Source organism: Mustelus asterias (genome assembly GCF_964213995.1).
Source record: "Mustelus asterias chromosome 26 unlocalized genomic scaffold, sMusAst1.hap1.1 SUPER_26_unloc_16, whole genome shotgun sequence".
Lineage (NCBI taxonomy): Eukaryota > Metazoa > Chordata > Chondrichthyes > Carcharhiniformes > Triakidae > Mustelus > Mustelus asterias.
In genome coordinates, this window is record NW_027590083.1 from 231,051 (window position 1) to 259,004 (window position 27,954).

The 27,954-nt window shown below is 45.1% G+C and overlaps 1 pseudogene; it reads left to right on the forward strand.

Moving 5' to 3' along the window:
- Nucleotides 1–833: 833 nt before the first annotated feature.
- On the forward strand, nt 834–27,954 carry LOC144482105 (iron-sulfur cluster assembly factor IBA57, mitochondrial-like; annotated as a pseudogene).

Here is a 27,954-nt window from a genome sequence, read left to right on the forward strand (position 1 = left end):
GACTGGTTCGTTCAGAAATAGGGATCACACACAGCGCGCTAATGATGAAACTGGGGAACATGCACACGGTTCTCTTCAGGAAACGATTGAAACAAAAACATCGAGTTATTTAGCAATGCGGGAACAACACACCGATCTCTTTGCAAGGGTTGGGATCATTAATTAATCGGGGAATATGCAGATCACACTCATTTGGTCCATCAGAAAGAAGTTGTGTCCCATGCATTTAGCCCATCAAGACACGGGTGTACCTTCATAATTAGCACATTAGAACGCGGGTGTATCCCACAAATTTAACACATCAGGGCGCGAGCGTATACCACATATTTTGCACATCCAGGCACGAGTGTATCCCACACATTTAGCTCACCAAGTACCGAGTGCATCACACACACACCCAGCTCATCAGGAACCGGGTGCATTCCACAAACAAAGCTCACCAGGAAACTTGGAAATTACATCCACTTTGCTCCAGAGAAAGGGGACATCACACACACACACACACAGATCTCATCAGGAAATGGAGAAAACTCGAAAACCAAACTGATACTTTCTGAGAGAAATATATGTCAAACTCATCGACAGTGGAGAGCCATGCATTACTCAGGAATCGCACAAGCATAACTAATAAGCAAATGGATGGACCACATGCAATGAACTCAATGGGAATGGCAGAGAAATGCGAGCCAAACGCATCAGCATTCGAGCGAATCAAAAACACCAAACTCATCATCAAAATGCACACACACACAAGGAGCTGATCAAGAAAGCGGCGGCGGTGGGGGTGGGAGTGCGGAAGGATAACTCTCAAATTATCGGGATATGGGGGAAGCATGGACATGAAACTCGTGAACAAATTTGAAATAGCAGAACCTCAGCTCATCATCATTGCGGTGAAGAAAAGAGAAGCAGCACATCATGTCAGGGTAAAATTACACAAGCCAAGATGTTCTTAACAAGGGGAATCATATCAAATTCATGAGAAATGGTTCAATCACATACAAGAAGCGTGGCTTCAATACTGTAGTAAGGGGGAGCACTCACACCAAGCTTATCAGCAAACATCGAGGTCGTTAACAAATGGAAATAACGCACACAAGACTCAGCAGCATTCCGGCGAATTAAACATATCGAGCTCATGAACATTGGAGCGAATCAAACACATGAAATTCATCTGGATGCAGGTGTACCACACTCCGATCTCAGCAGCAAAAGGAAGTCACACCGATCGAGGTTCGGCACACTTGTGGTAGAGAGAATGCAGTTGGAGTGAGATGCAGTCAGTGAGAGGGTAACTGAAATGTTGAGCTGAGACTGAATTCGGTGCCGAGTGGAAAGACATCCTCACCTTTCGGTGGAGCGGACAGGACGAACTGCGAGGGAGACTTGAAGGCAAATGAGTAGTACAACAAAACGGACTGTTCCATCACAGCCAGAAGGTAAGTGATTGGCTAGTGACTGATCAGTAGTTTTAATTTACTTTTAATTTCTTCTTTAAATACTCTTGGCATTGTAGTTTTAGTTCATTTATATTGAGTGTTACGTCATTGCCGGAGATCCAAGACATTTGTCATGCTCCTCTTGTGCGAAGCGGGAATTCATGGACACTTCCGGTGCCCCAGGCTTTTCAGTTGCAGGACGTGTTTCCAACAACTGCTCCTGTTAGACAGCTTGACGACACTGGAGCTGCGGATGGATTCTCTTTGGTGCATCCACGTTTGCTGAGGAAGTCATGGATAGTACGTTCAGTGCGTTGCTTGCACCGCAGATAAGCATTACTCAGGGAGATGGGGTTGGGACCTTCAGTCAGAGGAAGCGTAGGAAGGCAGTGCAGGAGTCCCCTGCTGTCATCTCCTTCCAAAGCAGAAATACCGTTTTGGGTATCATTGAGGGATACCTTTCACGAGGGCACGTGGCAGCAGCCAGGGCCATGGCACCATGGCTGGCACTGCTACAGAGGAGTGCAGGAAAAGGCATGGAATATCTACAGTGATAATAGGTTCAATTGTAAGGGGAACAGACTCTGTGGACGCAAACGTGATTGAAGGATTGAAAGGGGCCTCCCTGGGGCAACGGTCAAGGATGTCTCGGAGTGGCGACAGGGCATTCTGGAGGGGGAGGGTGAATGTTGAGCTGTCCTGGTGCATAGAGGCACCAACGATATCGGTAAAAGTGGGATTAGGTGCAACAGTCTGGATTGAGTGAGCTCGCAGTTAAACTAAAATGTGAAACTTCAAAGGTGGTTATCTTCGGAGTGCTACCAATGCCACGTGCCAGTCAGAGTATGAATGTCAGCATTCCTAACATGAATACGTTGCTTGTGAGGGGGTGCAAGAGGGAGCCACACAAATTCCTGGGACGTTGGAGCCGTTGCTCAGGGAGGTGGGACCAGTGCAAATCGGACAGTGGGAACGTGTGCAGGACTGGATCCAATGTCCTCGGCGGAGTGTTTGCTCGTGCTGTTGGGGAGGGTTTAAGCTAATGTGGTAGACGGATGGAAACGATGCAGGATGTCAGCAGGAAGTCAAGTGGGGACAAAAACAACAGGAAGGAAAGGGACACATGGAAGGCAGAGAAACTAAAGCCAAAATCACAGAGGGCCACACTGCATCATAATTCTAAGAGCACAATGAATACCAAAAAAAAGGGAAGAGCTGTGTCTCAATGCAAAGAACATTTGTCGTAAGGTGGATGGATTAAGAAGGAAATGAAAGGGGATTGGCAGAGCATTGCTGGTTACAGAGGATAGTAATGCTATAGAAGAGAAGACCATTAGTCTGGATGATGTTGGATGGGGCTGCGGAGCCTCAAAGGACAAGAATCGGTAATAGGAGTTGTGTGCAGACCATCAAACTGTCGTAGTGAGGTTGGGATTGCGTCTGCCGGAAATTAGGGATGTGCGCAGTAAGGGTACAGCAGTGATCATGGGTGACTTCAATCTGCATATTGATTGGGCTCAGCAAACTGTTAGCAATGCGATGGAGGAGGCGAATGTCAATGGAATGGTCCTCTGGGCCAATATGTCGAGGAACCAACGAGAGAGCAGGCTTTCATAGATTGGGGTTCGGGTAATGAGGGGGGATGAATTAGGAATGTTGTGGTGCGAGAACCTTTGTGGAAGAAAGAACATAATATGACAGAATGCTTTATTAAGATGGAGAGTGACACATTAAAATTTGTGACTGGTATCCTGAATTTGAGGGAAGCTAACTTTGAAGGTATGAGTCGTGCATTGGCTAGGATAAACTGACACATGACACTGAAGGAGTCAACAGTGGATAGGCAATGACAAACATTTAAATCGCACATGTATAAATTTCAACAACTATGCATCCCTGTCTCGTATAAGAGTAAAATGTAGAAGGTGGCTCATCCATGGCTGAGAATGGAAATCTCGGATCGTGTTAAAGCCAAGAGGAGGCATATAAATTGGCCCAAAAAGAAGCAAATCGGAGGACTGGCATAAATTTAAAATCCAGCAAACGTAGGCAAAGGGTTTAATTCTGAAGCGGAAAATAGATTACGGGAATAAGCTCGCAGAACATTTAAAAAATGACTGCAAAAGTTTCAATTGAAATTTGAAGAGAAAAAGACTGGTGAAGACACATGGTTCCTTAGCGTTGGAATCAGTTGAATTCAGAATGGGCAACAATGGTGGCACAGTGCTGAACAATGTTACCTCACAGCGCCAGGTACCTGGGTTAGATTCCTGGCTCGGTCACTGTCTGTGTGGAGTTTGCATGTTCTCCCCATGTCTGTGTGGATTTCCTTCGGGTGCTCCCGTTTCCCTCCTACAGTCTGAAAGACGTGCTCGTTAGGTACATTGACACGAATATGTGCCGGACTGTGGCGACGAGGGGAATTTCACCATAATATCATAGCAGTGTCAAGCCTTGTTCTGCCTAACGAATCGACTTGAAACAAATAAATAAACTTTAAACTTGAAGCAAATACATGGCAGACAAGCCAAAGAAATGCTTTGGATTTGCCTCCGCGGAAGAGGAACAAATAACCTTCCAGAAATACTCGGGGACAAAGGATCAAACATGAAGGAGGAACTGAAGGCAATCCTTATTGATCAGGAAGTTATAACCTGATAATTTCCCAGGTCTCTGCATCCCACAGTACTCGAGGAAGTAGGCCGAGATGTAATGGACGCATTGGTGATAATTCTCCTGCATTCTAAACAGACCTCTGCAAGATTTCCAGTGGATAGGAGGGTGACGAATGTAACCCCACTTCAAGCAAAAGGAGGGAGGGGGCTAACAGGGAATTCAAGACCGTTTAGACTGATATCAGTTGTTGGTAAAATGCTGGAGTCAATTCTTAAGCATATAATAACTAAGAATTTGGAAAGCGGTGACAGGATTTGACCAAGTCATCATGGATTCAGTAGAGGGTATTGGTGCTTGACAAAGCTTGTGGAATTTTTTTTTTGAGGATGTGACCAGCAGAGTAGACAAGGGTGAACCGGTGGATATTGTCTATCTGCGGTTTCAAATGACTTTTGACTCGGACCCACATACGAGATTCGGGAGCCAAATCAACGTGGATATGTGTACAGACGACCAAACCAGTAGTAGTGAGGTTAGGGCTGGCATCAAACAGGAAATTAATGATGCATGCAGTAAGGGTAAAGCTGTCGTCATGGGTGATTTCAATTTGCATATTGATTAGGCTCACTAAACTGGTAGCAATGCGATAGAGGAGGATTTATTGGAATGTATTAGGGATGGTTTTCTCGACCAATATGGTGAGGAACCAACGAGCGAGAAGGCCAACGTGGACTGGGTTTGGGGTAATGAGAGTGGATTAATTAGCAACCATGTAGTGCGAGATCCTTTGGGGAAGAGTGACAATGATATGGCAGAATGCTGCATTAAGTTGGAAAGTGAAACAATTAAGTTTGAGACTTGGTTCTTCAGCTTGACGAAAGCTGATTTTAAGATATGAGTCGTGCATTGGCTAGGATAAACTGGCAAAGTTTGTGAAGGATTTAACTGTGGATAGGTATGGCAGTCAAGCAAAAAACACATGGATGAACTGCAATAACTGTGCATCACTGTCTGGCGCAAGAATAAAATGGGCAGGTGGCTCATGCATTACAAAAAAGGAAGATCAGGGATACTGTTAAAGCCAAAGAGAAGGCATACAATTTGGCCCCAAAAAACAGAAAAACCTGAGGACTGGGGGAAATTTAGAATCCAGCAATTCAGAAGGCAAAGGGGTTAACACGGAAGCGGAAAATTTATTACGGCAATAGGCTTGCAGAAAACTCAAAAAAATACTGACTGCGAAAAGCTTCTACAGATATTTGAAGAGAAAACGACAGGTGAAGACGAATGGTCACTTACAGGTAAAATCAAATCAATCCATAATGGAAAACAAAAAGATGGAAGACAAGCCAGGGAAATAGTTTCGATTTGCCTTCGCGAAGGAGGACCCAAATAACATTGAAAAATACTCGGGGACGATGAACTAGCATGAAGGTTGAACTGAAGGAAATCCTCATGAGTCAGGAAATTGTATTGGCGATAATACTGGGATTAAAAGCAGATAACTCCACAAAGACTGATGCTCTGCATCCCACAGTACTCAAATAATTAAGCATAGATATAGTGGACGCAATTGTGATCGTTTTCCAACATTCAGTAGACTCCGGAAGACTTCCAGTGGGTTGGATTGTAGCTAATGTAACCCCACTTTTTAAAAATGGATACAGAGAAATAATAGAAATTATAGACCGTTCAGCCTGACATCGGTGTTGGGCAAAATGCTGCAGTTAATTATTAAGTATAGGACAAGTAAGAATTTGAAAGTTGTGACATGATCGATCCGAGTCCACATGGATTCACGAAAGGGAATTCATACTTGACAAAGCTGCTGGAACTTTTTCGAGGATGTAACCAGTCGAGTGGACAAGGATGAACCACTGGATGGTGTCGATCTGGATTCCAAAAGGCTTTTGTCGAGGTCAAAGGCAAGAGACTCGTGAGCAAAGTTAAAGCACATGATATTGGGGGTAATGCATTGACGTGTTTAGAGAACTTGTTGGCAGACAGGCAGCAGAGAGTGGGAATAAACAGATCATATTCAGACTGGCAGGCAGTGGCTACTGCGGTACGCATGGTTCAGTACTGGGAACACAGCGATTCACAAAATATAATTTTGATTTGGACAACTGAATGCAATATCTCCAACTTTGCAAACGACACTGAGCTGCGTGGCACTGCGTTCTGTGAGGAGAACCCCAAGAGGCTGAATAGTGCCTTGGACACGCTGGCTGAGTGGGGAAATACTTGTCAAATGCGACATAATGTGGATAAGTGTGAGGTTGTCCACTCTGGTGGGCAACACAGGAGGGAAGAATATTATCTGAATGGGGGCAGTTTAGGAAAACATCAAGTGCAACCTGACCTGGTTGTCATGGTGGACCAGGCGTGAAGAGTGGCATGCGGTTGAAGCAGGACGTGAGGAAAAATAATGCCATGCTGGCCTTCATAACAAGTGGATCAGAGTATCGGTGTCAGAATGTTTTGCTTGTGTTATACAGGACCTTGCTGAGGCCACACCTTGAGCGTTGTGTGCAGTTTTGGTCGCCTGGTCTGAGGAAGGACATCCTTGCCATTTATAGACTCCAGCGAAGTTTCAACAGACTAATTCCTGGAAGGGCAGGACTCACATATGAAGCGGAGATAGTTCGACTGGGCTTGTACACACTGGAATGCAGGAGAATGAGAGGAGATTTCAAAGAAGCACGGGATTGGACAGCGTAGATGCAGAAAAAATGTTCCTGATGCTGGGACAATGCAGAACATGAGGTCACAGTCTAAGAATAATGGTTAAGTCATTCGGGATTGAGATGAAGAAGAACTTCTTCACTCAGAGAGTTGTAAACCTGTGGAATTAGCTACTCCTAACCATTTCATTCAAGAGGGAACTGGAAGTGACCCTTGTGGCTCAAGTAATCAAGAGCTATGAAGAAGAAGCGGGAGTGGGAAATGTTTCCTATGAAGTTTATTTATTCGTGTCTCACGTCTGCTTACATTGACGCTGCAATGTAGTAACTGTGAAAGTCCCTAGTCGCCACACTCCGGAGATTGCTCGGGCACACTGAGGGAGAATTTAGCACTGCCATTGCGCCCAGCCAGCACGTGTTTCGGGGACTGTGGTCGGAAACCGAAACGAAACGCGCATGATCAACCATGATCATATTGAATGGTGGTGCAGTCTCGAATGGACTAATGACCAACTCCTGCGACTTTGTGCTATGTTTCTATGTTTCTAAGCTTCTAAGAGCACGAGAAGCATGAGGATCGCAGAGACAGACCTTCTCATGGTATTGTGAGCAACACACACAAAACCCAGGATAAATGGCGAAGTCTCAGTCGCCAAGCACCTCTGCAATGAAGGCAACATACATAGCCCGCCCTCAGCATGAAATGGGACAATCACACGAAGCAAGTGGAAGAGTGTGTGTGTGTCTGTGTGTGTGTGCGTGTGTGTGTTTATTTGGTGGGCGGGGTCGGGGCGGGTGGAGTTGTGCATCAAAGGCAGCAAGCTCATCGACAACAGGGAGAATCACACAGACATTGTTCATCAGATAACACAGAGATCACACAGGCCAAGCTCATCAGTAATAGAAGGAAAATAACTCAGTGAGTCTGGCTGTAACGAGAGAATAACAAATACCGATTTGATGAGCAACAGGTGAGATCACACATCCAGCTCATCAGAAAGGAAGGAATGATACACGCTGCGTTTATCAGTATGTTGGGGTATCACACTTATCAACATGGGTAGAAAGCACGCAAACGGAGCAAATGAGAGAAAAAGGGATCACAGGCACAGAATCGGGTAGGATATTGGCTTATTATACCCACAGGTTTAATCAGCAATTGAAAAAAAAACACAAACACATCTCAGGAGCCACGGATGGAATCGCAAACACCGATCTTATCAACAAAGCGGTGATGGGGGGAAAACGCAAACCAAGGTCATCAGGAAAAAGTGGGACACGAACAAACACCTAAGGTCAAAATGACAGGTCTCAAGCTGAGCCGCAAAGGGGGAATCACACACATCGAGATAAACAGAAAAGGGGAATTGTGGGGATTGATAGCAGCCTTTGTGAACACGATTTTGAGACCCGCATGATGTACTGCCTGCCTGATGCCAGCGTGAGAGAAATCTGTGATTGGGTTGAGGAGATATTGGAGTGGGAGGGGGGAGGATCCAATTGTTTTGGGTCACGTTGGCACAAACAGCATAGGCAAGACCCGGAAAGAGGATCTGTTTGGGATTATCAGGAGCTCGGATCTAAATCAAAGAACAAGTGCAGGTGACGGCAGCAGAGCGGCGAAGGTGATTGGCGGTTCAGGGTAAATTTTCATAGGTGCAGTCACTGCAACCAGAAGGTGGGTTTCCGGAAGACACCTTCCCACTTCGAGCGAATGCAAGTGTCCTGGTGGGGGCAGCAGAGTGGCGAAGGTGATTGGCGGTTGCAGGTAACATTTGCACAGGTGCAGTCACTGCGACCAGAAGATCGTTTATGGAGGAGCTGTTGTGAAGGGACAGTTAAACCCCAAAAACTGCTTCAGCGTTTCTCTTCCTACCTCCTCCTGTAATCAAACAAAAGTCGCCGGGAGGACCACAAGCAACGGAGAGGTGAGCTGAGATTATGTTATCCTCTTACCTGTGTAAAGACAGTATGGCAGCTCGGACAGTGGTATGATCCTCCTGACAGATGTGGGAAATTAGGGCGCAATCTCGTCTCCCTGACAACTTTGTCTGGAGGAAGTGTGTCCAGTTGCAGCTCCTCACACGCCACATTGTTCGGTTAGAACGGCAGGTGGATGTACTGCAGAGCATGCAGGAGACAGAGAGTGTGCTCGACATAGTTACAGGAGGTTGTCACATCACAGGTTCAAACAGGTAGATGGGTGATCGCCAGGAGCGGCAGGCAGGTACTGCAGGAATCTCCTGTGGCTATTCCCCTTTCAAACAGGTATACCGTCTTGGATACTTTTGAGGGGGATAGCCTCAGGGGGAGATGCCAGCAGCAGCCAGGCCTGTGGCACCACAGCTCTTTCTGCAGTAGAGCAGGGTCGGGCAGAGAGCAAGCGAGCTGTTGTCATAGGGAACTGCATAGTTAGAGGCACAGACAGGCGTTTCTGTGGCCGCAATCAAGACTCCAGGATAGTGTGTTGCCTCCCTGATGCCAGGGTCAAGGGCGTCTCTGAGCGATTGCAGGACAATCTGAAGGGGGATTGTGAGCAGCCAAAGGTCGTTGTAAATATTGGTACCAACGACGTAGGTAGCAAAAGGGATGAGGTCCTCAAGGGTGAATTAAGAGAGTTAGCCAGAAGGTTAAAGTGCAGGACATCGAAGGTAGTAATTTCTGGACTACTACCAGTGCCACATGCTAGTGAGAGTAGGAATAGGAACATTAGGCAGATGAATGCCTGGCTTGAGAGCTGGTGCAGGGGCCAGGGGTTTAGATTTATTTATCACTGGGATATTTTCTGGGGAAGGTCTGACCTGTTCAAGAGGGATGTGTTAGACCTGAACTGGCGGGCGTCTACCATCCTGGCGGGAGATTTGTCAGTGCCACTCAGGAGGGTTTAAACTAGATTGGCAGGGTGTCGGACCAAAGCGTTAGGGAGACTGAAGAGAAATTTGAGGACAGCGCAGAAATAACAAGAGCCCATTAAGATGTAAAGGCAGTAATCCTAGTACCAGACAGATCAGGCAAAAGCAAGACAGAGAGCAAGGAAAGTTCAGATTAGACTGCATTTATTTCAATGCAAGAGGCCTGACCGGCAAGGCAGATGAACTCAGGGCACGGTTAGTTACGTGGGAATGGGATGTTATAGCTATGACTGAAACATGGCTCAGGGAGGGATAGGACTGGCAGCTCAATTTCCCAGGGTACACATGCTATAGGAAAGATAGAACAGGAGGTAAGAGGGGAGGAGGAGTTGCACTTTTGATGAGAGAAAACATCACGGCTGTACCGAAAGGGGATATATCCGAGGGTTCAGCCACGGAGTCCTCTATGGGGAGAACTTAGAAATAGGAAGGGGGAAATGACTTTGATAAGGTTGTACAATAGGCTTCCAAATAGTAAGCGGAAAATTGAGGAGCAAACATGTAGGTAGATTACAGATAGCTCCGAAAACATTGTCAGAAATTTTAACGCTCCCAACATTGACTGGGAAAGCCACGGGATTAGAGGATTGGGTGGAGATAAATTTATTGAGAGTATTCAGGAGGAATTTCTCATTCAGTATGTAGATGGCCAGGCGAGAGAGGGGATAAAACTTGACCTCCTCTTCAGAAATAGGGAAGGGCAGGTGACGGAAGTATTAATGAGGGATCACTTTGGGACCATCGACCATAATTCTATTAGTTTTAAGATAGCTATGGAGAATGATAGGTCTGGCTCAAAAGTTGAAATTCTAAATTGCGGCAATGACAATTTTGACGGTATCATGCAAGAACTTTTAAAACTTAATTGGACGAGCCTGTGGGAAGGCAAAGGGACGTCTGGTAAGTGGCATGCTTTGAAAAGTGTGTTAACCAGGGTTCAGGGTAAGCACATTCTTCTTAGAGTGAAGGGCAAGGCTGGCAGAAGTAGGGAACCCTGGTTGACTCGGGATATTGAGGCCCTGGTCAAGAAGAAGAAAGAGGCACATGACATGCATAGGCAGCTGGGATAAAGTGAATCCCTTGAAGAATATAGAGGGTGTAGGAGTAGAGTTAAGGGAGAAATCCGGAGGGCATAAAGGGGACACGATATTGTTTTGGCAGATAAGGAAAAGGAGAATCCAAAGAGCTTCTACAAATACATAAAGGAAAAAAGAGTAAGAAGGGAGAGAATAGGGTCTCTTAAGGATCAACAAGGTCATCTATGTGCGGATCCACAAGGGATGGGTGAGATCCTAAATGTATATTTCTTATCCATATTTACTGTCGAGAAAAGCATAAATGTTAAGGAACTTGGGGAAATAAATGTCTTGATGAGTGTAACAGAGAAAGAGAAGCAGGAAGTCTTAAAGCGCACCAAGATAAATAAATCTCTGGGACCTGATTAAGTGTATCCCAGGACATTGCGGGAGGCGAGGGAGAAAATTGCAGCTCCCCTCGCCGAGATATTTGAATCATCGATAGTCACGAGTGAGGTGCTTGAAGATTGGAGAGTGGCAAATGTTGTGCCTTTGCATAAAACGGGCTGCACTGAAAAGCCTTGGAACGGGAGACCAGTGAACCTCATATCTGTGGTGGGTAACTTGTTGGAAGGTATTTTCAGAGACAGGATCTACAGGCATTTAGAGATGCAAGGACTGATTAGGAACAGTCAGCATGGCTTTGTGAGTGGAAAATCGTGTCTGACAAATTTGATTCAGTTTTTTGTAATGGTAACCAAGAAAGTAGATGAGGACAGTGCAGTTGATGTTGTCGACGTGGACTTTAGCAAGGCCTTTGACAAGGGAACGCATGGCAGATTGTTTCCTAAGGTTAAATCACACGGGATCCAGGGTGAGGTTTCTAAATTAATACAAAATTGGCTTATTGACAGAAGCCAGAGGTTCGTTGTAGAGGGTTGTTCTTTTTTTCAAATTGGACGCCTGTGGCCAGAGATGTGCCTCAGGGATCACTGCTGGGTCCACTGTTATTTGTCATTCATATTAATGATTTTGATGAGAATATAGGAGGCATGGTTAGTAAGTTCGCAGGTGATACAAAGATTGGTGGCATCGTGGACAGTAAAGAAAGTTATCTCCAATTGCAACAGGAACTTGATGAATCGGGCCAGTGGGCTGCCGAATGGCAAATGGAGGTTCATTTAGTTAAATGCGAGGTGATGCATTTTGTTAGATTGAACCAGGGCAGGACTTACTCAGTTAATGGTAGGGCGTTGGGGAGAGTTACAGAACAAAGAGATCCAGGGGTAAATGTTCATAGATTCTTCAAAGTGGAGTCACAGGTGTACAGACTGGTAAATAAGGCAATCAGCATGCTTGGTTTCAATCCGTCAGAACATTGAATGCAGGAGTTGGGACGTCTTGTTGTAGTTGTGCAAGACGTTGGTCAAGCCACAGTTGGAATACTGTGTCCAGTTCTGGTCACCCTATTATAGAAAGGATATTATTAAACTAGAAAGAGTGCAGAAAATATTTACAGGTATGCTATGTGGACTTGATGATTTGGTTTACAAGGAGAGGCTGGATAGACTGGGACTTTATTCACGAGAGTGCAGAAGGCTGAGGGGTGTTCTTATAGAGATTGATTAAATAATGAGGGGTACAGATCAGCTAAATAGTCAAAATCTTTTCCCAAAGGTAGGGCAGACTTTTAAGCTGAAAGAGGAGAGATACAAAAGTGTCCAGAGTGGCATACACAGAGGGTGGTGAGTGCCTGGGACAATCTGCCAGAGGTCGTAGTGGAGTCGGGTACAATTTTGTCTTTTAAAAAGCATTTAGACAGTTACATGGGTAAGATGGATATCGAGGGAAATGAGTCAAATGCGGGCAATTTGGATGAGCTTAGGGGTTGAAAAAAAAAGGGCGCATGGACAAGTTGGACCGAGGGGCCTTTTTCCATGCTCTACAACTCTATGACTCTATGACTTTCAGTCCTCAAGTGTTCTCATCTCTGGATTACTACCCAAGCCACTTGCAATGGCTGAGAAAGATAGGGAAGTAACAACGTGGCTAAAGGAGCAGTGGGGGAAAGTTCGGCTGCATGTCATGGGGCATTGGCGATAATATTGGAATCGGAGTGATCTGTACCTTTGGGGAAGTCTCCATCTGCAGGGTTCCAGTGGAAATAATAATTAGATTGGTCACAAGGACTTTAAAATCCCAAGTATGTAGGGGGTGGGGGAGATGGAAGGGTAAAACTACAAGAATCATCGTGGTTCCTGGGAACCAAAACTGCAGGTAAGCATCTGTGGAGAAGATAGAAGTCAATTGGACGAAAAATGAGTTCAGTTTAACGACCAGGGTTTCAGAAAGGAGGTCACAACGTGGGAAAAACGGAGTGCACAGGAAAACTCGGCAAATGAAAGACAAATCAGTGGGACATATTTAAATACCTTGTAAGTAAATGCACGCAGTATTCGTGATGCTGTCAATGAGTTGACGGCACAAAGAGAAATAAATATGGGGATTGATGAAGCATGGCTACAGAAGTACCAGGACTCGGTTTTGAATGTCCAAGGGTTATCAGAAATTCAGAAGCATAGCCAAGATGGAATACGAGGTAGAGTTGCTCTGTTGGTTAAAGATGATATCAAGGGTCTATTAAGAAATTACATTGACACTAAAGAGTAACATGTTCAATGGATCTGGGTGGAAAATTTAAAAAAGCACAACAAATTGGCAGGAACAATTCACAAGACTCCGAACACTGCTTCCAAATTGGGATATAGTATCATTCAAGAAATAATGAGGGCTTGTGAGAAAAGAGGCACGGTAATATGGGTGAGTTGACCTTTCATAATGACTCGATTAATACAATTCATAGAAGAATCATAGAAACCCTACAGTACAGAAATAGGCCATTTGGCCCATCGAGTCTGCACCAACCACACTCCCACGCAGGCCCTACCCCCATACCCCTACACATTTTATCCACTAAACCCTCAAATCTAAACATCCCTGGACACTAAGGGGCAATTTTAGCATGGCCAATCAAAATAATCCGCACATCTTTGGCCTGTGGGAGGAAATCGGAGCACCCGGAGGAAACCCACGCAGAAACGAGAAGAATGTGCAAACTCCACACAGACAGTGACCCAAGCTGGGAATCGAACCCAGGTCCCTGGAGCTGTCAAGCAGCAGTGCTAACCACTGTACTACCGTGCCGCCCTATTGTCATCGGTCGCCTCCAGGAAGATTTCACAGAATGCATAAGGGACTGTGTCCAAGAAAAAACATGTCCCAGGGATGTTTTCAGAAATAAAATTTCAGGCAATGGATCAACCGAGCAGGGCGTGGGCAGCAGTAGGTGAACGTGAAAGAGAAGGTATTCGATTTGATTTGATTTGATTAATTATTGTCACGCATTAGAATACAGTGAAAATTATTGTTTCTTGCGCGCCATGCAGACAAAGCATGCCGTTCATAGAGGAGGAGTCGAGAGAGTGCAGAATGTAGTGTTACAGGCATAGCGAGGGTGGAGTGAAAGATCACCTTAATGCAAGGTAAGTCCATTCAGAAGTCTGACAACAGCAAAGAAGAAGCTCATTTGTTCGACTGGAGCAGGACAGAGGGAGAGATTCTCAGAGGGTGAGTAAAGTGCTGTGATTTATTTAGTTATTTAATCCGTTTTTTCGCGGGCTTTTTTTTTCAAGGGTTTAAACTAAGGGAAGTGGGAGTAGGCCGCAGGGGATTCTGGGAGATTGTGTGCTTTTTTTTCGTATAAACGTCACTCGATACAGCGGGCAGCGTCGGGAGCGGGCAGCGGAGTGAGTGGGGAGCAGAGTGTAAACTGTAAGGGCTTTGGCACACAGGGCTTCGGCGAGGACAGACAGAGGCACGGTAGGGTTCCACTTTTAAATTACACCGACTTATACAAGGTAAATTGTTATGGAGGGAAATGAAATGTGCTATTTCTGCATGATGTGGGAGCAAGTGCTCCCCAAGGTGGACCCCAGGGACCATGTCCGCAGTAAGTGCTGGTTGCTGGAGCATTTCCAGCTCAAATAGATGAACTGGACTCTGAGCTACAGCCACTGAGGCTTATCAGGGAAGGGGAGAGCTATCTGGATAATCTGTACAACGAGAAAGTCACACCCTTTAGACTGACTAACTTAGCTGGGGTCAGGGACAACAGGGAGTGGCTGCGGGTGAGGCGGCCAGTGGGGGGAAGAAGGCGGGCAGTGGGGGGAAGAAGGCGGGCAGTGGGGGAAGAAAGGAAGTAGTATGAGGGAGGTAAAGTCCCATGAACATCAGCCCTTAAATCTGTGCAAAAGATTTGAGGTTCTTGCCACCAGTGTAGATGGGAAAAATGGCTGCGAGAAGGACGAGCAAACTGTCGGCAGTACCAGGGTGCAGGGTGCTGCTGCAACGGAGAAATCAAAGAGTAATGTAGTAGTAATTGGGGATAGTGTTGTTAAGGGCATACACACTGTTCTCTGTGACCAGGATAAGGAACACCGGAAGTTGTATTGCCTGCCTGGTGCTCGGGTCCAGGATGTATCATCTGGGCTGCAGAGGAATTTGGAATGGGAGGGCGAAAATCCAGTTGTCGTGGTCCATGTAGGTGCCAATGACATAGAAAAAACAGGAACTAAGGATCTGCAGCGGGAGTACGAAGAGCTCGGGAACAAATTAAAATGCAGAACCAACAAGGTGGTAATCTCTGGATTACTACCTGAGCCACGCGCGAATTGGCGCAGGGTTAATAAGATTAAGGAGAGGAATGCGTGGCTCAAGCATTGGTGTGGGAGGAATGGGTTCGAATTCGTGGGGCATTGGCACCAGTATTTGGGTAGATGGGACCTCTATAGATGGGATCGTCTCCGTTTGAACCGTGCTGGGACCAGTGTCCTAGCGAATCGTATCACTAGGGTTGTAGATAGGGTTTTAAAACTAATTTATGGGGAGGAGGGTGCAGAGATCAGAGGAATTACGAAATCAATGGTAGAGGAGAGGGAGCGAGTGCAAGTGAATGAGGGCTTTCAAGTAGTTAAAGGAGTAGAGGGCGAGCGAGAGGCTGATAGCGTTTCATCAAATCGGGTCCAGATAAAAGCTGGAATAAAGGCACTTTTCCTGAATGCACGAAGCATTCGGAACAAAGTTAATGTGTTGATGGTGCAAATCAGCACAAATGGGTATGATCTCGTGGCCATTACAGAAACGTGGCTGCAGGAAGACCAGGACTGGGAGATGAATATCCAGGGGTGTCAGGCATTTAGGCAGGAAGGAAAATGTGATCGGGTAGCTCTGTTAATAAAAGATAATATCAGGGTAGGAGTGAGGGATGACATCGGCTCGAAGGAACAAAACGTGGAATCGTTACGGCTTGAGATAAATAATAGGAGGGGGAGAAAGACACTAGTCGGCGTTTTCTATAGGCCCCCAAATAATAATGTTGAGGTGGGGAGGGCAATAAATAAGGAAATAATGGATGCGTGCAAAAACGGAACGACAATAATCATGGGGCACTTCAACTTGCATATTGATTGGCTGACTCAAGTTGGAAGGGGTGGGATGGAGGAAGAGTTCTTAGAATGCTGTCCGGATAGTTACCTTGAACAGTATGTTACAGAACCGACGAAGGAACGAGTTATCTTAGATCTGGTAACGTGTAACGAGGTAGGCAGAATTAAGGATGATCTTGTGAAGGATCCTCTTGGGTCACGTGATAACAATATGGTCGAATTTCTGATTCAAATGGAAGAGGAGAAAGTAGGGTTCCATACCAGTGTCCTCTGTTTGAACAGTGGGAAGTACGATCGGATGAGAGCGGAATTGGCTCAGGTGGACTGGGAGAGCAGACTGGTAGGTAGGACAGCTGAGGAACAGTGGAAGATTTTTAAGGAGACCCTTTTCAGTACTCAGCAACAATATATTCCGGTGATAAAGAAGGACTGTAAGAAAAGGGATAACCAGCCGTGGAGAACGAAGGAAATTAAGAAGAGTATTAAATTAAAGACCGATGTGTACAGAGTGGCCAAAAATAGTGGAGAATCGGAAGATTGGGAAAACTTTAAGAAACAACAAAGAACGGCTAAGAAAGCGATAAAGAAAGGAAAGATAGGCCATGAAGCTAGGCTCGCTCTAAATATAAAATAAATGATAGTAAAAGCTTTTACAAATATATAAAAAGGAATAGAGTGGCAAGAGTGAATGTTGGACCCTTGGAGGATGAGAGCGGGGATTTAATTGTGGGAAATGAGGAAATGGCTGAATCTTTAAATAAGTTTTTTGTCGGTCTTCACGGTGGAAGACACAAATAGTTTACCAAATATTAACGATAGAGGGCTGGGAGGAGGAGAGTTACACGATACAATTAATGTTACCAGGGAGGCAGTGCTTGGTAGACTAACGGGACTGAAGGTGGACAAGTCCCCGGGCCCGGATGGAATGCATCCCAGGTAACATAAAGAAATGTCAGAGGTAATAGTGGATGCGTTAGTGGTAATTTATCAAAATTCGTTCGATTCTGGGGTCGTGCCGGTGGATTGGAAAACGGCTAATGTTACGCCGCTGTTTAAAAAAGGAAATAGACAAAAGGCGGGTAACTACAAGCTGGTTTGCTTAACGTCTGTAGTTGGGAAAATGCTGGAATCCATCTTTAAAGAAGAAATAGCAGGTCATCTGGATAAGAATGGTTCGATGAAGCAGACGCAGCATGGATTCATGAGTGGAAAGTCGTGCTTGACGAACTTGTTGGATTTTTATGAAGATGTGACGAGTGTGGCTGACGGAGGGGAACGGGTAGATGCAGTGTTTTTGGATTTCCAAAAGGGGTTTGATAAGGTGCCTCACAAAAGGTTGCTGAAGAAGATTAGGTCACACGGAGTTGGGGGTAGGGTGTTCGCGTGGATTGGGGATTGGCTATCCGACAGGAAGCAGAGAGTCGGAATAAATGGGTGCTTTTCTTGTTGGCATATGGTAACTAGTGGCGTGCCTCAGGGATCGGTACTGGGGCCTCAACTATTTACCATTAATATAGACGATCTGGAGGAGGGGACTGAGTGTAGGGTAACAAAGTTTGCAGACGACACAAAGATAAGTCGAAAAGTGAATCGTGTGGAGGGCGTAGAAGGTCTGCAGAGTGATTTGGACAGGCTGAGTGAGTGGGAGAGTATCTGGCAGATGGAGAATAACGTTTACAAATCCGAGGTTATTCACTTTGGAGGAAATAATAGCAAATTGGATTATTATCGAAATGGAAAAAAAATACAACATGCGATTGTGCAAATGGACCTGGGGGTCCTTGTGCATGAGACGCGAAAACCCAGTCTGCAGGTGCAACAGGTGATCAAGTTGGCAAATGGGATGTTGGCCTATATCGCAAGGGGGATTGAATATAAAAGCAGAGATCTCTTGCTGCATCTGTACAGAATATTGGTGAGGCCGCAGCTGGAATACTGTGTGCAGTATTGTTCCACTTATTTGCGGAAGGATATATTGGCCTTGGAGGGAGTGCAGAGTACGTTCACCAGGTTGATACCGGAGATGAGGGGTGTTGATTATGAGGAGAGACTGTGCAGATTGGGTTTGTACTCGTTGGAATTTAGAAGGCTGAGGGGGGATCTTTTAGAGACCGATAAGATAATGAAATTGTTGGATAGGGTAGAGGTGGAGAGATTATTTCCACTTAGAAAGGAAACTAGAACTAGAGGGCACAGCGTCAAAATAAAGGGGGGGTCCGTTTAGGACAGAGTTGAGGAGAAACTTCTTCTCTCAGAGGGTGGTGAATCTCTGGAATTCTCTGCCCACTGAAGTGGTGAAGGCTACCTCATTGAATATGTTTAAATCAGGGATAGATGGATTCCTGATCGGCAAGGGAATTAGGGGTTATAGGGATCAGACGGTAAGTGGAACTGATCTTATTGAATGGCGGGGCAGGCTCGAGGGGCTAGATGGCCTACTCTTGATCCTATTTCTTATGTTCTTATATAAGCTGTTCTTGAGTCGGTTGGTACGAGACTTCAGACTTCTGTGTCTTTTTCCCGACGTTAGAAGGTGGCATAGTGAATGTCCGGGGTGCGTGGGTTCCTTAATTACGCTGGCTGCTTTGCCGAGGCAATGGGAAGTGTAGACAGAATCAATGGATGGGAGTCTGGTTTGCGTGATGGATTGGGCTACATTCACGACCTTTTGTAGTTCCTTGCGGTCTTGGGCAGAACAGGAAGCATACCAAGCTGCGATACAACCAGAAAGAATGCCTTCTATGGTGCATCTGTAAACATTGATGAGAGTCGGCGCAGACATGCCAAATTTAATTCGTCTTATGAGAAAGTAGAGGGGATGGTGGGCTTTTGTAACTATAGCGTCGGCAAGGGGGACGGGTGTGGGGGGGGGGGGGGACGAGGACAGGTTGTTGGTGATCTGGACACCTAAAAACGTGAACCTCTCGATCTTTCCATTTGTCCTCAGGTAGGTAGAGAATCAGAGGGGCACACAGAGGCTATGACCCAAAGGAGCCAGAGAGTGGGTATAGATGGGTCTTTTTCTGAATGGAGGTCGGTCACCAGTGGTGTGCCCCAGCGATCTGTCCTGGGACCCTTACTGTTTGTCATTTTCATAAATGAACTGGATGAGGAAGCGGAGGGATGGGTTCGTAACTTTGCCAACGACACAAAGTTTGATGGGGTTTTGGATAGTCTGGAGGGATGTCAAAAGTTACAGAGGGACATAGATAGGATGCAAGACTGAGCGGACAAGTGGCAGATGGACTTCAACCCAGATAAATGCGTCGTGGTCCATTTTGGTAGGTCAAATGGGATGAAGGAGTACAATATAAAGGGAAAGACTCTTAGTACTGTAGAGGATCAGAAGGACCTTGGGGTCCGGGTCCATAGGACTCTGAAGTCGGCCCCGCAGGTGGAGTAGGTGGTTAAGAAGGCATATGGTGTGCTGACCTTGATCAATCGAGGTATTGAGTTGAGGAGTATGGGGATAATGATGCAGCTGTATATAACCCTCGTCAGACCCCACTTGGAGTACTGTGCACAGTTCTGGTCGCCTCACTATAGGAAGGATGTGGAAAAGATTGAAAGGGTGCAGAGGAGATTTCCAAGGATGTTGCCTGGATTGAGGGGCATGCCTTATGAGGATAGGCTGAGGGAGCTCGGTCTTTTCTCCTTGGAGAGACGAAGGATGAGAGGAGACCTAATAGAGGTGTATAAGATGTTGAGAGGTATAGATCGGGTGGACTCTCAGAGGGTTTTTCCCAGGGTGGAAATGTCTGCTACGAGTGGACACAGGTTTAAGGTGCTTGGGGGTAGGTACAGGTGAGATGTTAGGGTAAGTTTTTCACACAGAGGGTGGTGGGCGAGTGGAATCGGCTGCCGTCAGTGGTGTTGGAGTCGAACTCAATAGGGTCTTTTAAGAGACTCCTGAATGAGTACATGGAGCTTAATAGGATGGAGGGTTATAGGTAGGTCTGGAAGGTAGGGATGTGTTCGGCACAACTTGTGGGCCGAACGGCCTGCTTGTGCTGTAGTTTTTCTGTGTTTCATTTTCACATCTTTCAATTTGATCCATTGCATTCACTACCTCCTGTACGGTCTATGCAGTATCGGAGAGGCAAAACCTAGACTGGTTGATCGCTTTGCTGAGCATTTTGGAGAGGAAATTTATCCGGGCAGAATAACCCCAGGAATTCAACGTGTCGCACTTTCAAATGACTCGAGGTAATATTCATTTCTGTGTTTATTTCATTGATTGATTCCATTGTTGTAAAATCTGCAGATTTCTTATCTCTCCCCAAATTTCTTGTCTCTTCCCGCACCCGCTCCCCTCACCCCTGCCCTTCCAGAGACTGTGTCTAAGACATCACCCAAAACTCCACAGGTCTGAGTTTGATGGAGATTCGCCTTCATTTGTAATAATGAGCAGAGTTTGGTGTGTATTACTTCCAACATTCCAATCCCATCCTCTACCTATCATTTGTGATGTTCTATGGCAGACATCCATCTGTTTCCAGAACTGTTTGTACCTGGAACAGGTTCCTACTCTGCCACCAGAGGATTATAGTATGAGGGTCACTCCATAATCAAGCCTGATGTGTCTCTCCCACATTTAATGGCCCGTTTAAAAGATTTTCCTGTTTGGCACTCAGCCTGTTCGGCCGAATTATGGAAACAGTTTCATTGGCCATCAATTCCTGGGGTAAGACTCGAAGTACGCCGGCATCTCCACATCGTAGGACTCGAACAAAGACCTTCTGATGTTGAGAATATAACAAAGATAACTTGTCTCCCTTCTGCCGGCGACAGGATGTGTACAAAAATGATGTCCACTTGAAAGAAAGAAAATATTTGGAATCGCCAAACAAACAGTTGAGGAACAGCAATAAAAGTAATTGATAGAGATATTATGAAAGAAATTCAATAAATAGGCATGTGACCTTCCAGGACAGGATCGGCCCAACAGAACGGTAATAAGAGATGTTACAACATGACAGTGCGTTCAACTTTCCCAAAGAGACACACGGACAGGAAGAACAACCCGTGATAACTTCGCTCGAATAAAACTGAAAAATAATGTCAATTCAAACGTTAAGAAATCCGACATTCATGCAGGGAAATATTTAATCTTCAGCTTGTTTCTATAATATTGCAAAATAATTTTACTGTTTCATTTACTGATTAATATGTTAAACCAAATTTTCGGAGAACGTCTATCAAACAGGGAAATTTTAACAATATCCCTGAGTACCAATGTGTCAATGTCAATTTTTTTTTGGATATTGCATTGAAGTTATCGAGTGAAAAAGTGAAGAAATGCTGAAAATAACTATTAGGAAATAATGCAGCAAGGCAAATAGACTTGGAATTTTTTATTTTATTTTGTTAACGAAAAGCTGTACAGGAAATTTGGTTAAATATCATCAGCGATTTTCAGGTGAATTTCAATTACACATCTTTCAATTTGATCTATTGCATTCGCTGCTCCTGTGCAGGAGAAACCAAACCGAGACTGGTTGATCGCTTTGCAAAGCACTTTGGAGAAGAAATGTATCCGTGCAGAATAACCCGAGGAACTCGACTTCTCACACTTTGAAGATTATTGGGATTGTGAATTTAGCATTTCTTTTTTCTCATGTTCAGATTCCTATTTTGCCAATCGTGTCCATAAATATTGATGTCCACAAACTTTATTTGCCAGTACTTTTGGACGGTAAAGGAATTGCCAGAGTCCGGTATCTATCTGGGGAGAAACTCGCATGAAGTAGGGGAAGAATTGGTAAATTTATGTCACTGATAAGACATTTTGAATGTGGCACATTTTCCCCTCTGACATCAAATCTTTGGATAAGGCCTTTTCCTGTGATAAGCTGACCACCTTCACTGCAACTTGTGCTTCTTTTGGCGTAATAAAAGAAAACTCTCAACTGCAGGCTAAGCTGCATAATCTAACTTGTCGCTGGTCACACTATGCAAAGGAATATGAGCAGGGCGCTGCCAGTCTGCCGCTCTCGCCAGCACAATCATTCGAACAGATCGTTACTGATCATTTTGTAACATTAGCTCCAAATTCCTGCTTGTTTCCCAAAATCATTAACCTCCTTGACAAATACATCAATCAATCTCGTTTCCTCAAATTCTGTTGACATTCCTGTCAGAGCACCCTTGCATTTTCCACCATTATGTGATTGATAGATGTCACAACATATTCCAGACCCACTGAAACATTTGAAAGGTCACATCTAATCCCGTGACACATCAACAAAAACGCCCTCCCCAAAATTTCAGTCACCTCCCCGATCAAATTCCTCTCTGCGCCAGTCACTTAAATCACCTCTTCAACCACTTCACCTTTCACGTATGTGTTTTCCATTTCTCCCAATCTTCATTAACTCTCTGTACAGCTCCATGTGTCCAACGTAGTGCTTCCAACAATTCCGAGCACCTCCGTTTCTGCACCGTGAACGGGAACGTCTCACATTGCCGCCACTTTCCTGGTCCTCAAAAACACTTCCAGACAAGTACCATCGCCCAACCCAACTCCAGTTCAGGGCTGCTTATTTCCCCATGTGCATCTGCACGCTCCTGCTCCAAAACATTTTCAATCATTTCAGTACCATCTCCGTGCTTCCATGTCCAATACTCCCGTCCCTTCCATCGCCTTTAGTCCCTTCTCCATAAGTCCACTATCACCCAGTCATTCCCAAGTTTAATCCTTCAGATCTGTCCCAGCACGCCTCCTTCTCAGTGACCTCACAATTCTCGACCTCTCTATTAAAATATCTTCCCGCCTATTTTTTACGCCAATGACTGTGTGGCCAGTTTCCCCTCCAACTTAATTTTCAAAATTTCTGACGACACCGCCGGAGTGAGTCGGATCTGAAACAGTAATGAGGTCTAGTACAAGAATGAGATAAAGAATCTGGTGAACCTTTGCGACAGAAATAAATCTCTCCCTCAATGTCAACAAAACGAAGGAGATATTAATCGACTTCACGGAGCATCGTGGGAACATGCCCCTTTTTACATGAATGGGGACAACGTTCAAATGGTCGAGAGCTTCAAGTTTTCAGTTTCCATGCCACCAACAGCATGTTCTGCTCCCATCCCCTTTGCCAACACTGTAGTTAAGCAAACACAGCAAAGCCTCCACTCCGTCAGAACACGAAGGAAGTTTGGCTTGTCCGCTATGACTTTCACTAAAGTTTACAGATGCACCATAGCAAGCATTATTTCCAGTTGTATCACGGCTTGATATGGCTCCTGCCCTGCCCAAGACCGCAACAAACTGCAAAGCGCCGTGAACGAAGCCCAGTCCATCACACAAAACAGCCTCCCACCCCTTGCTACCTTCTGCATTTCCTGCTACCTCCGCAAAGCAAAGAGCATGATTAAGGACCACACGCACCCTGGACGTAATCTCTTCCAGTTTCTTCCATCAGAAGAAAGACACAGCATTCTGAGGTGGCGTAGCAACCTAATCAAGAACAGCATCTTCGGATTTTTAATGTACGGACCTCGCACGAAGTTGATATTCCTCTACACCTTAGCTATGGCTGTAACACTACATTTTCCTTCTCTATGAACTTGTATACTTCTCTGTATAGCTTTCAAGAGGCAACGCTTTTCACTGTATGATCATATATGTGACAATAATAAATCTAATCAAATGAAAGCCTGCAGCCAGCACATTTATCAGCCCTGTCAGACGCCATGCCTACCTGTTCACATTGCCTCTATAATTTTAAATGTTTCCATTAACTCCTCCATACAATCACACGTATCCACCACACCATTGAGCACACCCTAACCATCTCCTCAACAGCAAACTTTCACTCAAAGCTACGCTTGTCACTCTCCTCTCCTCATTCATTCCTGCACCACTTCAATCCATCACATCTTTAAGCATCTCCCTTCGCACTAATAAATACTCGAGTCCGATACATTTTCCATCGTGTCAGAAACATTTCAATGACTTTATTGTTCACTTTCCCGCCTCTGGAGCCAGCTCCAATCAGCTCTCCAACCAAAACCCATCCGGTTTCCAACTCTCTGTGATACCCTTTCTCAAACTTTCCAATCAAACCTCATCAAACAGTTAACACCTCGCAATTATGTACCACGCCAGAATTCTCTTTTCTTTTGGGGCACTCCCACCTTTCCACTTCACTATCTCGTAGCCCTCTAGCTCATTTATATCCCGTATTGCAGATGATGATCTCCACTCTTTGCCATGTGAAAGTTCAGCACCCTCCCACATTTTGATTTCCCTCATGCTTTCCTCCTCCAGTCCTCATCAATTCATGATTCTCTCTCTCTCTCTGCGGCCAAGTTTCCAGCCAAGCTGGCCTTACACTGTTCGAGTTGTACGCATTGTGTTTCCTCGACTCATGTTGAAAATAAACACACACACACTGCCGCATTCCAGTTGGAACACCTCCTCCAAAACTCCTCCTTCCACTCCTTGCCTCTGTCATTTAAATGAACTTCAACTGTAATTAATGATTATCACTACCGAAATAACATTGTGCTGAAAGTGGTAGTCTGTTCTCAGTGTGATTAACATCATACATTTCATGTTTACAGTGGACTAGCGATTGTTACATTATCATGGGCACCGAATTATGTGTTAAGGAGGCCTCACATAAATGAAGAGGATGAAGGAACAACGTGATGGAAGCTGGGTTATACGATTAGACAGGTTTTCTGGAGATTAACATCCTGTCTCTATGCGGCAGTCCATGCGGACGATTAAATTTCCCTCAGTGTTTTAATCTCTTATTTGAAAAACGATCAGAATAAATTACTCTGTATTTATAATTTCATAGAACCTGATTTCCAGCTATATAATTGTTGGTACCAATGAACTTCATACTGAACGAACTTTTGACAGCCAATGAATTTTAATCATGCATTACAAATATTTAGATCCTCTGCTGTTTCGATGTGTTGAAATGAGGAGTTGATTTTAATTGTGTTGAATCATGTCCCTGAGATTGGGAGTTTCATCTTCACTGCTGTTTGATCCCACTTTTCACTAATTTCCCAATTATTGTAAGGGGATACTTGACCACCCCGATCAGCTGATTTCTGAATTGTCGCTGGGTTATTGTGTAAATGGCTGTGTTGGTGCAGGAGCTCAGAAGCTGCAGCATAATTCCAGCCTCTTGGAAAACAGGGTAGCTGTTAAATTTAGATCTGCGTTTGAAAACCTCCATAATTCTGTAATACAAGAAATAAATCACTGATGTCACCCAGAGCAGTATAAAACTAGCTGATATTGTAAATAGCAACACAATCGATCTTCTGCGGTTCATCAGCTCAGTATCCTTTTTCTTCCCATCATTGCTGTGCTGCCGGAGTCTCATTCTACCGCGATTGGCTATAAAAATGCGTTTTATCGTAACAAGGTTACAAAGTAAAATCAGAAAGAATGGAATCACGGGGGTGAACAGCTGTTCAATCCAAGAAAATGCTATCCAAGTGGGTAAAATATAAAAATATATTGATAACACACAACCAAACTGTGCATTGTTGTAATAAGACGAATACAGAAAGGGCCAGGGAATGTTCTTCAAACAGAACAGTGAGCTCACAATGATGATTACCACAGCAGCACCTTTCTCGGTGCAGTATTTTCTTTTCATCTTCGGACAGCAAATGGCCACCAGGCGATCAAAGGTAAAAGAGACCGTCAACCAAACAGAAATGTCGATGGCAGCCGGCGACATATAGAGGATGAATCTGCACACGGGAGTGTAGAGCGCAAACGTGTCAGACCAATAGATTATAGCAATGCGATGTAAGATTACATTAAATACAATTACCAGGAGATCCACTATGGCCATAGCCAACAGGTAACGGGTGACAGATTTGGAGAGGCCACAATCTTTGAAAGACATGATTGCGATTGTCAGGATGTTCACTGTGAGCAATAGAATAAAATAGTGTGAATTAATCAGGCGATAAAAATGCTGAAACAATAGTGCAATAACTGGTCAAAACTAAAAGGAGAGGGTCATTTTATACGCTGTTTAAAATACTGAAATTCACATCCCTGGCATTCAGCATAAATCTCCTGAATATGCAGTACACACTGTTGGTGATACGATGTGGTGTCTCAACATGCAGCTGTCATGTTATTTGTGTGCTTTCAGATGGTGCGATTTGTAAATGTGAAATGAATAAATGAAAATTGAGCATAAAGCAGAGCAGAAGAGGAGAGAATGTCGGCAGCGTCCTCGGCTCTCTAAGCAACAGTTGGAGTGAACTTTGGGTCAAATGCTATGCTGCTGCCGCTCAGGCTTCCACCCGGTTGTCACTTAACACTGGGTCTCTATCTCTGGCCATAGCTGGCCGGTCCTTGGCTCCCTGCCACAGGGACGTGTCGGCATGGTGGCAGCACTGATGCTGCTGGTGGGTACCGCTGCTACGGGATGAGGCAATGGCCTCTTCTGCATCTCCACGGCGCGACAGCAGCGCCTTTCTCCGGTATCTGGTCATTAGCCACGTGGAGGTTGGGTTGAGCGCACATCTGGATTTGATTTGCTGTCACCTGCTCAAGTTGCAGTCGAGAACCATGTTCGATGTGATAGAAACATAGAAACGTAGAAAGCTATAGCACAAAACAGGCCCTTCGGCCCCACAAGTTGTGCCGAACATATCCCTACCTTTTAGGCCTACCTATTACCCACCATCCTATTAAGTAGCATGTACTCATCCAGGAGTCTCTTAAAAAACCCTATTGAGTTTGCCTCCACAATCACTGACGGCAGTCGATTCCACTCGCCCACCACCCTCTGTGTGACAAACTTCCCCCTAACATTTCCCCTGTACCTACCCCCCAGCACCTTAAATCTGTGTCCTCTCGTCGCAGCCATTTCCACTCTGGGAAAAAGCCTCTGAAAGTCCACCCGATCTCTGCCTCACAATAACTTATATACCTCAATTAGGTCTCCTCTTTTCAATTAGGTCTCCTCTCATCCTACGTCTCTCCAAGAGAGGTGGCAATAAAGCCAAGACGAATAGCCAAACATTCTGCAGAAATGTTACGCCACGCTGCTGGATGCTGTACAGAAGCACTTGGAAGTTTATGAAATCAGAATGAAAGTCGACATATCACCTTCTCCAGAACTCCCGCTATGGTCAATACACCCACTCATGCAGTCTACCAAACTTGACAGTGTCTTCGAAGTAAACGCAAATGATCTGGCGGTGCACTCCCGGGACACGTGAGTGATGTTACGGGATGGCGCCTGGTGTTGAACGCGATTTACAACACATTAAAATATTGTCCCAGCTGGTCATCTAGGAGTTATCCAAGACTATCTTAGATATCGGTATAAGGTAGAAATTGCGGATTGTATGAAGGGCCTTCCACCCGGACAAGCAATACCTTTGGAATCCATCCTGGCCTTCATGAATAGGTTCGGATTAACCACAGGCTATTGCATTCGACAAGACATAACGGTTCGGACTCACTACATAGGTTTGATTAATAAAAGGCTGATACCAACCCAATTGGACACCATTTGGCGGCTGGCAATGTTTCCGGAAAGACACAATTATGTCTGAATCCAGAAAATGAGTTCGAAGGCTCAGACCCCATAAAGGTCGAATGACTTGCATCGGCTGACCCAGTCCTTCCTTAAACGGAAATCTGTCCATACGCCAAACGATGGACAGCCATTGATCGAATGGCCATTGCAAATGAACCACTTCTTCTGAGCACAACAGATGATGCTCGTATGCAGTTCAAGGTATCTGTCCCAGATTGGTGTCCAAGTGATGAGAATAAATAA